Here is a 13,877-nt window from a genome sequence, read left to right as displayed (position 1 = left end):
TATTTATTCGATAATTAGGTTTAGCGGCTTCAAAAGGGCGTTTAGTTGAATCCCAAAACAAATGTGCATCCAAATGGTCAAAAGAAGGTATTGGCAGTTCTCAGGAATGGATAAAGTTATTCACTCAAGATTTTTATGGCACATTCAATTTGTGAGGTGTGTCTGAATATGGCTCTGCGGCGTGTACCCGATGGTTGCCAGTAGTTCGTTGCATTCGGTAGCCGGGGATTGTCCATGCGTAGTATGTGGTCAAGGTATCTCCACCGGCGGACATTTATTATATGTAGCACATGAGGGTAACCTTTGTCACGGATGTCACCCCTTTTATCTCCTTCCTCCTTAATAGAATAAACTTTTATTGTGAATAATCCTCTTTTAATATCCTACTCTATTATTATTACACTGTTTGCTTTTCAAGCTAATCCCCCACAATTCAACTGCGGCTGATGTGACCCATCCCCTCCCTTTTTTTGAACGATAGTGAGCCTTGGATCACTGACTATTGCATAAAGTACTGAAGACTACGACATAAAAGAAAAGGATTTAGGATATTTATCCGATATAGGATTTAGGATATTTATCAACGCAAGAATCGTTTTTTTCTGGTGTAGCAAAACCCACGTGGGTTATTTACTTTTGCTTACCTATTCACCAACATTCTGTAAAGCAGTAGCCTCTGCCATTAGGATCTGTCAAAAAACAGCAGCGAACTCATTAACTATTTGAAAGCGGTTGGATCTCTCATGGATGGAGCAGGACTAAACGAAGCTATTGTTGCGGCAGAGATTCTGGGTAAGTTACTGCGGATAAGGCCCCTTCAGAAAAGGACATGTACCAGGCACTCCATGCTCATTTCCAGGTCTACGAAATTATGGACGCATTCTGGTGGGAGGCATTTGCGAATGGGCTTGAAACATCCTGATTCGTTTTAGTGCCTTCTACAGTAGAAAAACTTCGAATCCTGAGTGATGCAATTAAATGCTTCGAAATTGAAACTAGTTCTGAAGCATTTAAACAGATAGGAGATGTTTTGGACAGCATTGCTCCGCTTTTCTCAAAATGTACAAGGTCTACGGTATATTCGATGGTTATATCCCTTTTCTTTGGTTATTGTAATTTTTGGGACATTCATCCGGTGGCATATTTTTACAAAGGGAGGGGGGATCTAACCGACAATTTTGACTCCCATGGAATGCAAAAAAAGAACAAATTCCTGGAATTTTCGATTATTAGGAAAATGTGTACTATTGTCCCAATTAGCAACTGTAAATTCCGAATAAGGGATATTTTATCTTTAAATCCATAGTTGTACTAATCAAATAAAGGTGTAGCGGCCTTTGTGTCTAAATTTGGCGGATAGAAGATAGAACCGATTACAGTTGCTGGTTTCTCAAAATACTACCCTACGCCGGACGAAGAAGCGATTATTCAAATCCGGGTATATAAAATGGTTACTGTGCAAACATAAAATGATTCATAAATTTTTCTAGGGATATAACAAAATGAGGGTTACGTATTAGCTTCATTTTCAGAACAAAAACAAAACGTCAATTTGTCGTTTTTTTCTTTGGATAAAACTTTTTTCTTAAAATTGTAAAGAAGTATAAATATTTCATATTTAATCGAAATAAACCGTCTGTACTTTTTATTCTGTCTACTATAACTTGATTTATTCTACTTACACTTGAATTAAATTTGTAAGCACAGCAATCTCAGATCTTGTAAGAATGCAGAAATATATGAAATATCTGTTCAAAGTTTTAGCTTAGGCCTTGGTTTCGCTGTCACAATTTCTGAGCCGTTACAAACAAAACAAACTACTAGCCCTTTTTCCCTCATCCACAATGTATTACACAAAGGTTAACACAATGTATACGAATAGAAGTAAGTACAACCATAAATCTCTATCACAAGCAAAACTTTACTCGAAGCACTACACCCATTCTATTTTGTTTGTATCTGATAAGTTCCAGATTTTATCAATAAGACACCTCAAGCAATTATTTAAAACCTCGTGGATATTTTATATTTAGATTCTCTCAACACCACTGTACAAATATTACAAGATATTTTCGAGTTGCAATAATTTAAAAGAAATGTTCAATCTCTTCTCTCCTTATGTAACAGCCAAGCATGCCCTGGTGCATGAGGAGTAGTCCATATCTTGACTTAAAACTTCTCCTTGGTAGTATCGCCAGCGTAGAAGGAACCAGACATCACAATCAATAGCCATCTCAACAGTTGTCTGTTCTGGGCGAGGGTTGGTACTTCATTAATGTCGAACCTTCGGGTGGAGCCGAGCGCAAATAATATCCACCCGTCTTTTGCCTGGTTATCCTATGGGGTAATTTCATTCGTTAACACTTGGGTCAAAATCGAAGATGAGCACGGCGAATGCTTCACCAGACTGGCGAAGTAGATAACCATACAAACGCAGCCAGCGAAACTTGGGACAAGAGTGGCAAACTGAAATGCTAGAGAATCTTCAAGTTTCATAAACTGTATCACCATCAAACAGGTTGGATTTTACACAGATGTTTCGTCTGGAGAGCATTTACCTCCCTCGGCTTCACCCGGGTCAGACGCCAAATAGCTGAGAAGTACCTACTCCACCAGAGTTGATTCGTGCCTTAGTGAGGTGGTTAATGTGGATTTGTGAAATATTTAAGCGTTTCCATTGAATCTATTTGTTATTCTCTTCACCACCAATCGGCTGGTTTTATTCTTTTTTCCATTTTTTTATAGTTACGAATATTTTTTCTTGTTTATCGGTTACAAATAAATTATTATTACTACCATCACACCTGTTGAAATGATTCATGACAGAGGAACTTGAGCCTTTATATGCAAAAAATTCTGCCGTCTGACTACAGTCAACGCATCTACTTTACGCCCATCTCAAGAAATTTCCAAAGATTTTAGATTATTTTTGTCTTTATTTCAAACTAATATAGGCTTCTAGCGTTTTTGCGTCACCTTAGAGGGTATTTAATCCAACTATTCCAGTTCCACAGTCTCTTTCTTATTTGGGAGTCATGCCGAAGCCACCTAGCGCACTCTTTAATGATGTACATAATGAAAGAGGTTGAACTGTTTCGTTCTTGAAGAATCGTGTTTATAAATCCTATCTAGAAGTGAAGAAGATTTAATCACTCGAATGGTAAAGCCATTTTTTATTCAATTTTATGGTTGCATCCCTTCAGAAATTCAACAAAATTAAATGATTGAGCATGTGTATTAAACCCTGATGGTAATATGTGTCTTCTATTGCTATAGAATTGCTCAAATCATCAATCTTACGAATCTAAACGACGTGCAGTTTCAGCGTATTTTTTTTCTTGGACTTTGGGAACTGATATTTTTGTAATGGTTCCTTAGACTTACATGGCTTTAATAGTATGCCCTTAATTTGGAGAATAAAAGTATATCCATAAAAATATGACACAAAAGTGACAGGCTAACAAAAATACAGAATTAAGAAAGTAGTAACGACGTATCCTCAAATGCCAAAAACAATATTTGATTTCCCTCTTAGACTTTTGCCTACATAAAGATATTACATAAGGATTTTTGGCAGTTTTACCAACATATGGGTCAATGTGTACTTGCATTTGCCGTAAAGTGAGGATGCCTTAATATAGTCCTTGGAAGCAAGGGCTTTCTGAAGTGGCTCTGTAATATCTTCTCTTCGGATTTTCTGAAGTCTCATCAACTCAGCATGCTTCATAAATTCATAAGCATGATCTTTCCTACCAATGTTTTCATAGATACTGGCAAGAAGAGTGGCAGCATCAGAATTCTTGGGATCTGGAAAGATAGAAAGAAATTGAAGCAAACACAAATGTTTACAATGCGAATCAGCCCCATCATCAAATCTTAAACAAGTACCAAAACGATAAATATCAAATATAATACCCATTTTTTTAGTATAACTCGTATACTTTATTCGCTAACATAGCAAAAAGCAAGCGGAAGAACGCAGAAATACACACAAAAAGAAAAGAGGATTGAACAAAATCGATCACCAGCCTTTATCAAAAGCTAATAATTAAATGATTAATGAGAAATAAAGAAAAGGTCAGAATGGCAAATAATACAAAAATCACAATTTGGTGTAATTTGGAAGCGTTAAACTCAAGTTTTTATTTTTGATATTCTTCGGCAGGGAGGATACCTTTACTTTAAAGGGTTTCACTTCCATAAAATATTCCAATAATATATTCCAGAATAAGGTAGGCATCTACCTGAGAATTTATTCGAAGGGGGTGCTCCCTGAGCACTTGTCCCATTAGCGGATTTTCGTAAAATTGTCCAACGTTAAAGACGAACATTCATAAACAAATATAATTTATAAACATTATATTTGCAAATATAATGTGGAAATATATAGCCCAAATATGTTTCTAGACTATCATATTTTCCTCCTATTTTATTGTATTTCATTAGCAGTAACCAAACTAAACTTCTTTCGTGTAAAGTGGTGGGTTATTTATAATGCACAAGTACCGATTATTCTATAGTTAAATATTTACTTCCGCCCCCTCTCTCCCCCTCTCTATTTACACTTCAATAACGTCTCATAGCTTCAAGAATGAAGATTGCTACACTAAATTATTTGAAAAAAAACACTTGAATTGATTTAAGAACACATGGGGTTAGATACCTTAAATTGCCAAATTTTTGGTTACAACGTTTTAAAAATAAATTAGTAAATAATACCCATAAAAAATAAATTAGTTGGGGTTATAAAGCTCCGATATATGTTTCATGAAATGGTGCATTCTCGAGAAGATTGAATTTTTTTTTTTGAAATAGTGCTCTGCCAGATATCCTTCCATATGTTCTTCTCTTCTGCCATATTTGGGTATATTGTCTCGAACTTCACGCCAGTGTCTTTCGATGTTTTGTGTGTGAGCACCTGTTGCAGGGTCAAAAAAATTTATGCTGTGGTTGACGCGTAAATGCTGATAGCCCTGGCTAGCCAGGCAATCGTAGGCCCTCCAACAGTCACTGATAATTGTTGTCCCTGGCAGGATTCGGTTTTGGATAATTTCCAACAACGTGGCACTACTTCTATCCAGCACAGAAACCATGAATGAATTACCAATTCCTTGCTCTATTCCACCAAATACCCAAGCACCCATGACAATCCAACCACGATTATATTTACACTTCCCAAATTTGGCTTCATCTATCTCAACCATGACTCCTTCTCCTCCCAAAGGAGCGGAGTTTGAATGACATATGTACATTCAAACCTCTCTGCAGAGCTGGCTCCAATCCACAAAGTTTTTTTTTACAACAAGTAACATTGTTGATCATGAAATCCTCCCTTGGAGGCGGTATTTGAAGCCAAATCATCAAAAAACGGGAATTGTCTAGCAGAGAAAGGTGTGAACCAGCCATCAATGTTTTGTCATAGATCGATTTTGAAAAATTACACTTTACCTGAGAATATTCGAGGCCACCTCGGATAGGTATAAGCCTAGACTTCTGGCAACGGAACGAATTTCTATATTTTACGCAAATATGGCCACAGTTATCACAATTCCTACTTCTCAATAACATGCCATGGCTATAATACAACTCTAAGACTGCCTCAACAGTAGAAAATTGAATAATACCACCAGACAAATTTATTTCACAAAAATTACAAGACATATTTCAATAATTGTCATTTGCAAACTGAAGCTATAACTCATAATATCAATTGCGGCTTTCAAAATTGTTTCATTGTTAAACGGCGGGAATAGTCGAACAAAGATAACAGTGAATTGGGCTATGAATATATTGGAAAGATAGGTCAACTTAGTATGTGTTTTTCCTGCATCTTAAATAGTCGCTTCTTAACAGATGCAAATATCCTAGTGTTGAGCCTACATGGTTGACACAACAATTCGGCTTGTTTAGTCCCAGGTTGCTTAAATTTAACTTTGGCAGAAGCCGTAATGCTTCCAGGTTGGCACTGATGTTTGTTCAAAAAAAAACTTAAATGAAAGATTACATTTACTTTATACAAGGATGTTTTTTTTGTTTTTTTTTTAAATTAACAACATTTCCAGATACCTCGCTATTCTTTTGTAATTTTTTAGTGGCCCTGTTACCTAGAAATAATTATTTTCTGACTTCAAACTGTCCAAATACTTTACCCCCCGGGGAAAATACCCCCCCCCCCCAGGAAAAGAAGGCTAGAATCTTACAAAATTTTTAGTTTGGGGTGAAAGGGAGATTTCAAAAACATCTTCCCATAACATAATTTGACCTCTAAAGTCGGTTCTGATGTTTGTAGCGCGCTATCCATTAGTGGTTCAGAAATATTTAAAAAGCTTCTAGAGTAGAATTTTAGAAAATTTTGAGTTTGGGGGGAAGAGGGATTTCAAAACATCTTCCCATGACATAACTTGTCCTCTAAAGTCGATTCTGATGTTTGTAGTGCTCTATGTCTTAGTGCTTTAGAAATGTTCAAAAAAGCTTCTAAAGTAGAATTTTGGAAAATTTTAAGTTTGGGGCAGAGGAGAATTTCAAAAACATCTTCCCATGACATAAATTGTCCTCTAAATTCGATTCTGATGTTTGTAGCACTCTATGTCTTAGCGCTTTACAAATATTTAAAAAAGATTCTAAAGTAGAACTTTGGAAAATTTTGATTTTGGGGGGAAGGGGTATTTCAAAAACATCTTCCCTTAACATAAATTGTCCTCTAAAGTCGATTCTGATGTTTGTAGCGCTCTATGTCTTAGCGTTTTACAAATATTTAAAAAAGCTTCTGAAGTAAAATTTTGGGTAATTTAGAGTTTGGGGGGAAGGGGGATTTCAAAAACATCTTCCCATAAAATAATTTGTCCTCTGAAGTCGATTCTGATATTTGTAGAGCTCTATCTATTAGTGCTTTAGAAATATTTAAAAAGCTTTAAAAGTATAATTTTGGAAAATTTTGAGTTTGGAGCAAAGGGGAATTTCAAAAACATCTACCCATGACATAAATTGTTCTCTAAAGTTGATTCTGATGTTTGTAGTGCTCTATGTCTTAGTGCTCTACAAATATATAAAAAAGATTCTAAAGTAAAATTTTGAGTTTGGTGGGGAGGGGGATTTAAAAAACAACTTCCCACAACATAAATTGCCCTCTAAAGTGGATTATGATGTTTGTGGTGCTCTATGTCTTAGCGCTTTAGAAATATTTAAAAAAGCTTCTAAAGTAAAATTTCGGAAAATTTTGAGTTTGGGGGGAAGGGGGATTTCAAAAACATCTTCCCATGGCATAAATTGTCCGCTAAAGTCGATTCTGATATTTGTAGCTCTCTATGTCTTAGCGCTTTACAAATATTTTAAACAGCTTCTGGAGTAGAATTTTGGAAAATTTTAAGTTTGGAGCAAAGGGCAATTTCAAAAACATCTTTCCATGACATAAATTGTCCTCTAAAGTTGATTCTGATGTTTGTAGCGCTCTACGTCTTAGCGCTTTAGAAATATTTAAAAAGCTTCTAAAGTAGAATTTTAGAAAATTTTGAGTTTGGGTGGAAGGGGGATTTCAAAAACATCTTCCCATAACATAATTAGTCCTCTAAAGTCAATTCTGATAGCTGTAGCGCTCTAACTATTAGTGGTTTAGAAATATTTAAAAAGCTTCTAAAGTAAAATTTTGAGTTTGGGGCAAAGGGGGATTTCAAAAACATCTTCCCATGACATAACTTGTCCTCTAAAGTCGATTCTGATGTTTGCAGCGCTCTTTGTCTTACCTAGACCCCAGCACCATGCCGGCGCATCAACCGAACACCGCCAACGAGAGGCTCGGTTAACCGCCACTGAAGTGTCACAACGTCGCTGGCGCGCGGCACGCGCGCCGCCGGAAGAGGTGGCGGTGTTTGGTTGACTTTGAATTAATTTTGCGGCAATTCTTTATTGCGTTAACCGCAAAGTCGAAGCTTTTCTTTTCTCGTGTGGTTTAAGTATTTCGATTTTCCTGATTAGAAATCAGGCAGAGCTTACACTATTCCCAAATATTCGGGGATTTCCCCAAAAATCTATGTGCCACCCCAAAAAAAAATTTGGTTCCCCAAATCCCCGAAAATCATTCAATCATGTTGCCACCCCTAAACATTTATCACAAGTGACTATCCCTGCCAAATATTACTTTGTATACCATAATTCTTCACTACTCTCTTCTACGTTAATTTTCGTCTCTTGTGTTACTTTGCATATAAACCAGACAGATATAGTTGCAATATACACGGTTCTTCATATGCTGACAAAAGTATCGTCTTTATGAGATTCAGTAATAAAAACAAGTTTTTTTAACTGAAAGTTAGGAGCGATATTAAAACTTAAAACGAACAGCAATTATACCGTATATGAAAGGGACTGTCCCCTCCTCCACGCTTTGCTCTTTACGTTTTTATAGCGTAAAGAGCTAGGGGTTGAGGAGGGGACAGCCCATTTCATATACGGAATAATTATTGTTTATTTTAAGTTTTAACGTCGCTCCTTACTTTCAGTTAATAAAACTTGTTTTTTATTTAATTTCTGAACGTTTTTCAACTAATGCTGGTTTGATTTTGGGTTACAGTGCATGAAAAATTAAAACACAATTTGCGCATAAGTTTCGGTAGTTTTATTCCGGATATAATCGGTCGCCCCTTCTAAATACCTTGCTCTTTGTACTAAAGCTGTTACAGCTTTCAAAAAAGATTCCTATTCCTATTAAACCACACCTGTTTTTAATTTTTTGCAAAAAGTCAGACTGTACCGTAGAGAATAAGGTACCGAGCAGGGGCCCCCTTTCATATATGGCAAAAATTCTGTTTTTTTTTTGAATAATACTGCTAAATCTGGCTCACCTTCTAGGAAATATACCCCTCCCCCTCACGGAACTTCTCCATGGAAATGTCATCCAACGTAAAGTGCCCCGCCCCCCGTCAAATTCCCTCCAGACAGTTCCTTCCCCGCTGAGAATCTCCCCTCTCTATAAAATTGCTTGTGGACAATTCACCCTGAAAAATTCTCCTTGGCATTTTTCATTGGAATAAGACTTTAATCTCTACATCGGTTTCTCGGTCTCTCCAGAATTGTCCTCTTCCGTGGAAATTATTTCCTAGAAAACAAAACGCTCCGAAAAAAGCCCCCTAGAACATCTCCATATATAAAATTTGGCAAAGAGATTGTAAAACAATTAAAATGAGTTTCGTATAGTAATTCTGCCAATACCCCTCAGTGTAACATTTCCCCCAGAATATTCACTCATCTGAAATTTCCCTCCCAAAGTAAATTTCTCACCTTAGAAATCCACCCCAAGCACAACTTCCCCCCTGGCTAAGGTGCATCTTTGCACTTTTAAACGTTTTATGGAGAGTCCGTAACTACAGGAAGTCCATGCTAGTGTTTCAATAAACTTAACAGAAACTTTATGAGCCCATGGACCTATAAAAATAAAAATATCTTCTCATAAAATAATTTGTCCTCTAAAAACAATTTGGATTTTTTTACTGGTCTATCTCTTGTCAAATCCTTTCCCTGATTAATAAAGTTTAAATGGCTTATCAACATAGAGTTGTCTTCTACCCCATGGCAGCTGCATACTACTGTTAAAGGGGTTATGATAAGCAAAGTTGTCACACCACAAACGGGTTCCATAAGAAATGTTAGCTAGATAGTAAATAAGTTTAAAGGGATGACTGTTAAATTAAAATAGGAGTTTGGAATATATTTTAATGAACAAGGTTAAAAGCTGAAGTTGTGTAAGGTAAGCAGTGATTTATAATTATGATAGTAATATAGGATGAAATGTGAGCTAAAACAACTAGTAATGTGCAGTAATTTACCATTATATAGAGGGGGGGGAGTGGAGGTAGGTACTTCAAAGTACCTTCCCGGGACATACCTTAGCATGTAGATCCATCCCTGAAAGTTTCATTTTCCTAACCCAACCCCTTTCCAAGATAGCCAAAAGTAACTAAAGTAGAATTTTACCATTAATTTAAAGAACATTCTCCACGAAAAATGTTTTTTAAAGAAAAATAAATAGCTACTTTAAACTAAAAATGAGCTGAAAAAAGCCAATTAATTTCTCAAGCGTAAAACTACCAAAAAATAGTCATCAATAAATAAATGAAATCGAAAACAAACAGAAATTACAATAAATAATCGATTCAAACCCAAAAAACAGTATCCAAGACAAGTGGAGCTAACACCCCCAATCCTTCTGAAGACCAAAACATAATTTGCACTTCACTGAAAACAAAATACGTTTTAGACGTTTACACTTTTTTAACTCCGAAATTAACAATTTTGACAATCTGTCATCTTACATTCACAGAATGGGACCTAGCCATCTCAGCCTTTCTTTCATTATAGCCTTAGAAAGCTGGATTGGACTACACTTTTTGTAGAACATACTATTTGACATAAGGTCAGCCAGCCAAGTACCCAAAACAAGCTGTAGGCAATTTCTCAGGAAAACATCTAGAAAATCTCTTTCAGTTTTTTTGGAGTGTCCGAGCTTCGGAATTGTATTTGACCTCCACCATCATGATAGTTTCTAATATTCTAGTCCACTGGCGTAATTTCACCAAAATCATCAGGGGAGGGGGGCAAAGTTGGAGTCAATTTTTCCAAATCGGACAATGATAGTGAAAGAATGCAAAATGAGCCATATAGTACTATAAAGGCAAATATATACTAAGGGAAACTGACTCTTTTCTCTAGATACTGGAATTATCCAGGCTTATCTTAATTTCGACAACATTTTTTGAAGAAACTAAAGTTCAGCTGGAGAAGCAAACTTGAGTATGGAGGGGGCAGTTGTCCTGTGCCCCATAGCAAGTTATGCCTCTGTTCTAATCCTGGTGAAATAAAACAAATGTCAATCAAGACGAGGCTGTTACTTTCTTGGTCCAGTTTTCGATTAAATTTCTTGAAATTCGTAAATGATTATTAACGGTCAACGCTGACACAGACATTTTATCAGAATTCAAATTTTAAAGTGTGAGGTTAAAGTAGGCCTGTGTTTGGGCTGACGAATTCATCGTCTACCCTATTTAGTAATCTGGGTGCAAGATTCAGCTTATGAACTAAAAAGTATGACAAAAAGACAGTAGGCTTGGTCTAGACTAGGCTACTATTTAATTTCCTCTCCAGCAATCATAACTAGGCTAATATAATAGTCATAAGGGCTGTCACAGTTGTTTACCAGCTGCCCTCTAAGGATTAGATGTGTAACTAATAACATAATATTACTATAGTAAAATGGTCTTATAATAGCCTAGGCTATGAATATAGACCTAGTCAGGGGTGGATCCAGGATTTTTCTTGGGGACAGGGTGCAAAATAGGTTGATCCAATGAACTTGCATTAGGAGTAAGTTTAATTAACCCATATTTGCATTAATTAAGTAAATTACACTACTTTAGACTGTGTTACAGGGGCATGCACCCCCTTGCCCCTCTGGATCTGCCACTGAGCCTAGTTGAATGGCATGTCACTCTCACTGCATTGTCATAAACATGAATTGATATTCAAAAACATTATAAAATAAATAGTATTATCATACCACTGTTATTTATTAAGATGTTTCCTTTTAAGGAGCCCATAATTCAGAATGGTGCAATACACTCTGCTGACATGACAGCTCTGAATGTCTATGTTGATGTAAAAGAAAGAGATTAAGACCACATAGGGTAACAGGTAAATTTTTACCAAATCATATTATTGAGTTTCAAATAAAGTGAATATACTGTTCAATGCCTTTTTTATGCTGATTACAAATATAACAATCACTTCTATTAGAAATGAATTTTAGCCCCCCCCCCCCCTATATATGTCAATTCAGGATATATATTCTCATATTCGGGGTGTGAGGGTTAGGTTAGGTTAGGTGGGGGGGGGCTGAATTTCATTTCTGATAGAAATGATTATTATATTCTTAATCAGCATAAAAAAAGGCCTCAAGTAGTGTATTCACTTTATTCCTAACTCAATAATATGATTTGGTAAAAATTTACTGGGTAACACATACCAACCTGTAGAAAAGAAACTTTTTCAATAGTGAAATTAGAATTGTTCCAATTGGTTGCTATATTTGACCAAACTGCAAGCCTTCTGTGTTTAATTAGCCTATTATACCTCATAGCATCATCTGATGCTTGTTTGCAACTAAAAATATATTACAATTGAATTATTTCATCCTTCATAAAGCTGAACAAGCACCTGTACCAGTTGAATCTATGATAACCATCTCATGTAGGCTACTCATTTTGGTATTAAGTTTAAAACACAAAACAGCTTACAGATGACAACTAAGTTCTATACATTAAATTAGATTATCCAAGCAGTTCAGAAGTTTGTAATTCTTCCTTGTTTACTGATTACAAGATAAGTAACATTCCACAACCAGCTTTGATTTAGTATTATACTAATATTTTTTCATGTTAATTTTGCTCTAAATAGCCAATATTCTCAACTCCTAGCCAAGTGCCTTCCTGCAAAAGTGGAGCCAAAGCAAATATCTCCTTTGTCAGTTGATAAAGTTTCTGTTTTCATCAAGTGGCTTCAGGGGCACCTACAGAAAATTTTCCAAGGGGGACACCAGAATAGTAGCTGTGAGATAAGACAAAGCAAAATATTTTAGGATGTATTTTTTAAGGAATAAGTTTCTTTCTAAATTACCTTAAATTGCAGCTAGGAGCAATCTAAGGATTTCTCCTTGTAGAGCTCTGGAATGATGATTAATTGTATGCAAGTATCACTGGTGACCAGGTGCTGCTTCATCTTTGATAACATCCCAATTGAATTTACACTCTTTGGAGGACCACTCAGCATCTAGCTTTTGTTTAAAAACATCAACCAATTCAGCAGTAACAGTTTCATTAGATAATTTGTTCCTATTGTTGACAATACGTGTTGAGAAGAATTGAGTACAAACTCTAGATGTTGTAGACTGCTTGGCAAGTTTCAGTTGATGACCTCTAGTCCTTGAATTGGTGCTAACAACAGGGAATAATGCTGGGAGAATATTAGCCCTCAATAACTTAAAGGCTAAAATGGCATTCCCTCTATTTCTCCTGTATACAAGTGTAGGGAGATTCAACTTTGATAGTCTTACTGGATTGGAAAGCTCTTGCATGCCAGATATCACTTTAGTGGCATGTCTCTGGACATCTTCAAGAACTTTTATATTTTTTTTTAAATATGGAGAGGCAAGTGACATTCCAACTTCAAGCTTAGGATGCACAAGCCCTTATAAAGAAGACTGATGACTTTAGAGGAACAAGTGGAGATGGTACGCTTAATCAAACCCAAGGTTGAACTAGTTCCAGCAGCAGATCTCTTAGCATGGATACTGATTTTTAATTTGTTGTCATAGTGACACCAAGATCTTGCTCATTATTAACAGAGGAGAGTGGGTGGCTTAAGAAAAAACAAGAGCTGCCTGGATTCTGTTTGCCAAAGTGAATGATATGGCACTTGGCAACATTGAATTCAAGAAGCCAGGCCTGAGCTCAGTGACCCAGCAGATGAAGATTATTTTGTAGCAGGGCATGATCATCACAGGACAAAGCTGGTCCAAGAAGCTTCAGGTCATCTGCATAAAGAGTTGAATTACTACTGATAATGGAAGGAGCATCATTGATAAAAATATTAAATAATGTAGGACCCAAGACACTTCCCTGAGGAACTCTACTCAGAACACACATTGAGGAAGAAAGAATATGATATCCAGAGTCATCAACCAACTGAACACATTGGTTTTGCAAGTAGAGAAAATCAAGGATCCAAAGCAGGGATTTGTCTTCAAGCTTAACTGCATGCAAGTCAATTGTGACACACTTTGTCAAAAGCTTTAGAAAAGTCAAGCAGAATCATGTCAGCAGGAACCCCAATAT

At 36.2% G+C, this 13,877-nt stretch overlaps 1 protein-coding gene across 4 annotated transcripts in view; it reads left to right on the top strand.

Annotated features, from left to right (window-relative positions):
* The first annotated feature begins 10,959 nt into the window (after positions 1-10,959).
* LOC148943429 (uncharacterized) overlaps positions 10,960-13,877 on the top strand; it is a 65,075-nt gene continuing 62,157 nt past the window's right edge. Inside the window, exons 1-2 of one of the 4 annotated variants that reach the window (XM_089101521.1) lie at positions 10,975-11,073; positions 11,578-11,679. The gene's annotated coding sequence lies outside the window, so the exon portion shown is untranslated. Of the gene's footprint in view, positions 11,074-11,577; positions 11,680-13,877 lie in introns of all 4 variants that reach the window. The other 3 variants (XM_089101522.1, XM_089101520.1, XM_089101524.1) reach the window with 3 other exon arrangements.

This window comes from Artemia sp. Qi Xiang Cuo, chromosome 15, assembly GCF_049724085.1.
Source record: "Artemia sp. Qi Xiang Cuo chromosome 15, ASM4972408v1, whole genome shotgun sequence".
NCBI classification, from domain to species: Eukaryota; Metazoa; Arthropoda; class Branchiopoda; order Anostraca; family Artemiidae; genus Artemia; species Artemia sp. Qi Xiang Cuo.
This window is presented reverse-complemented; position numbering and strand designations above follow the sequence as displayed.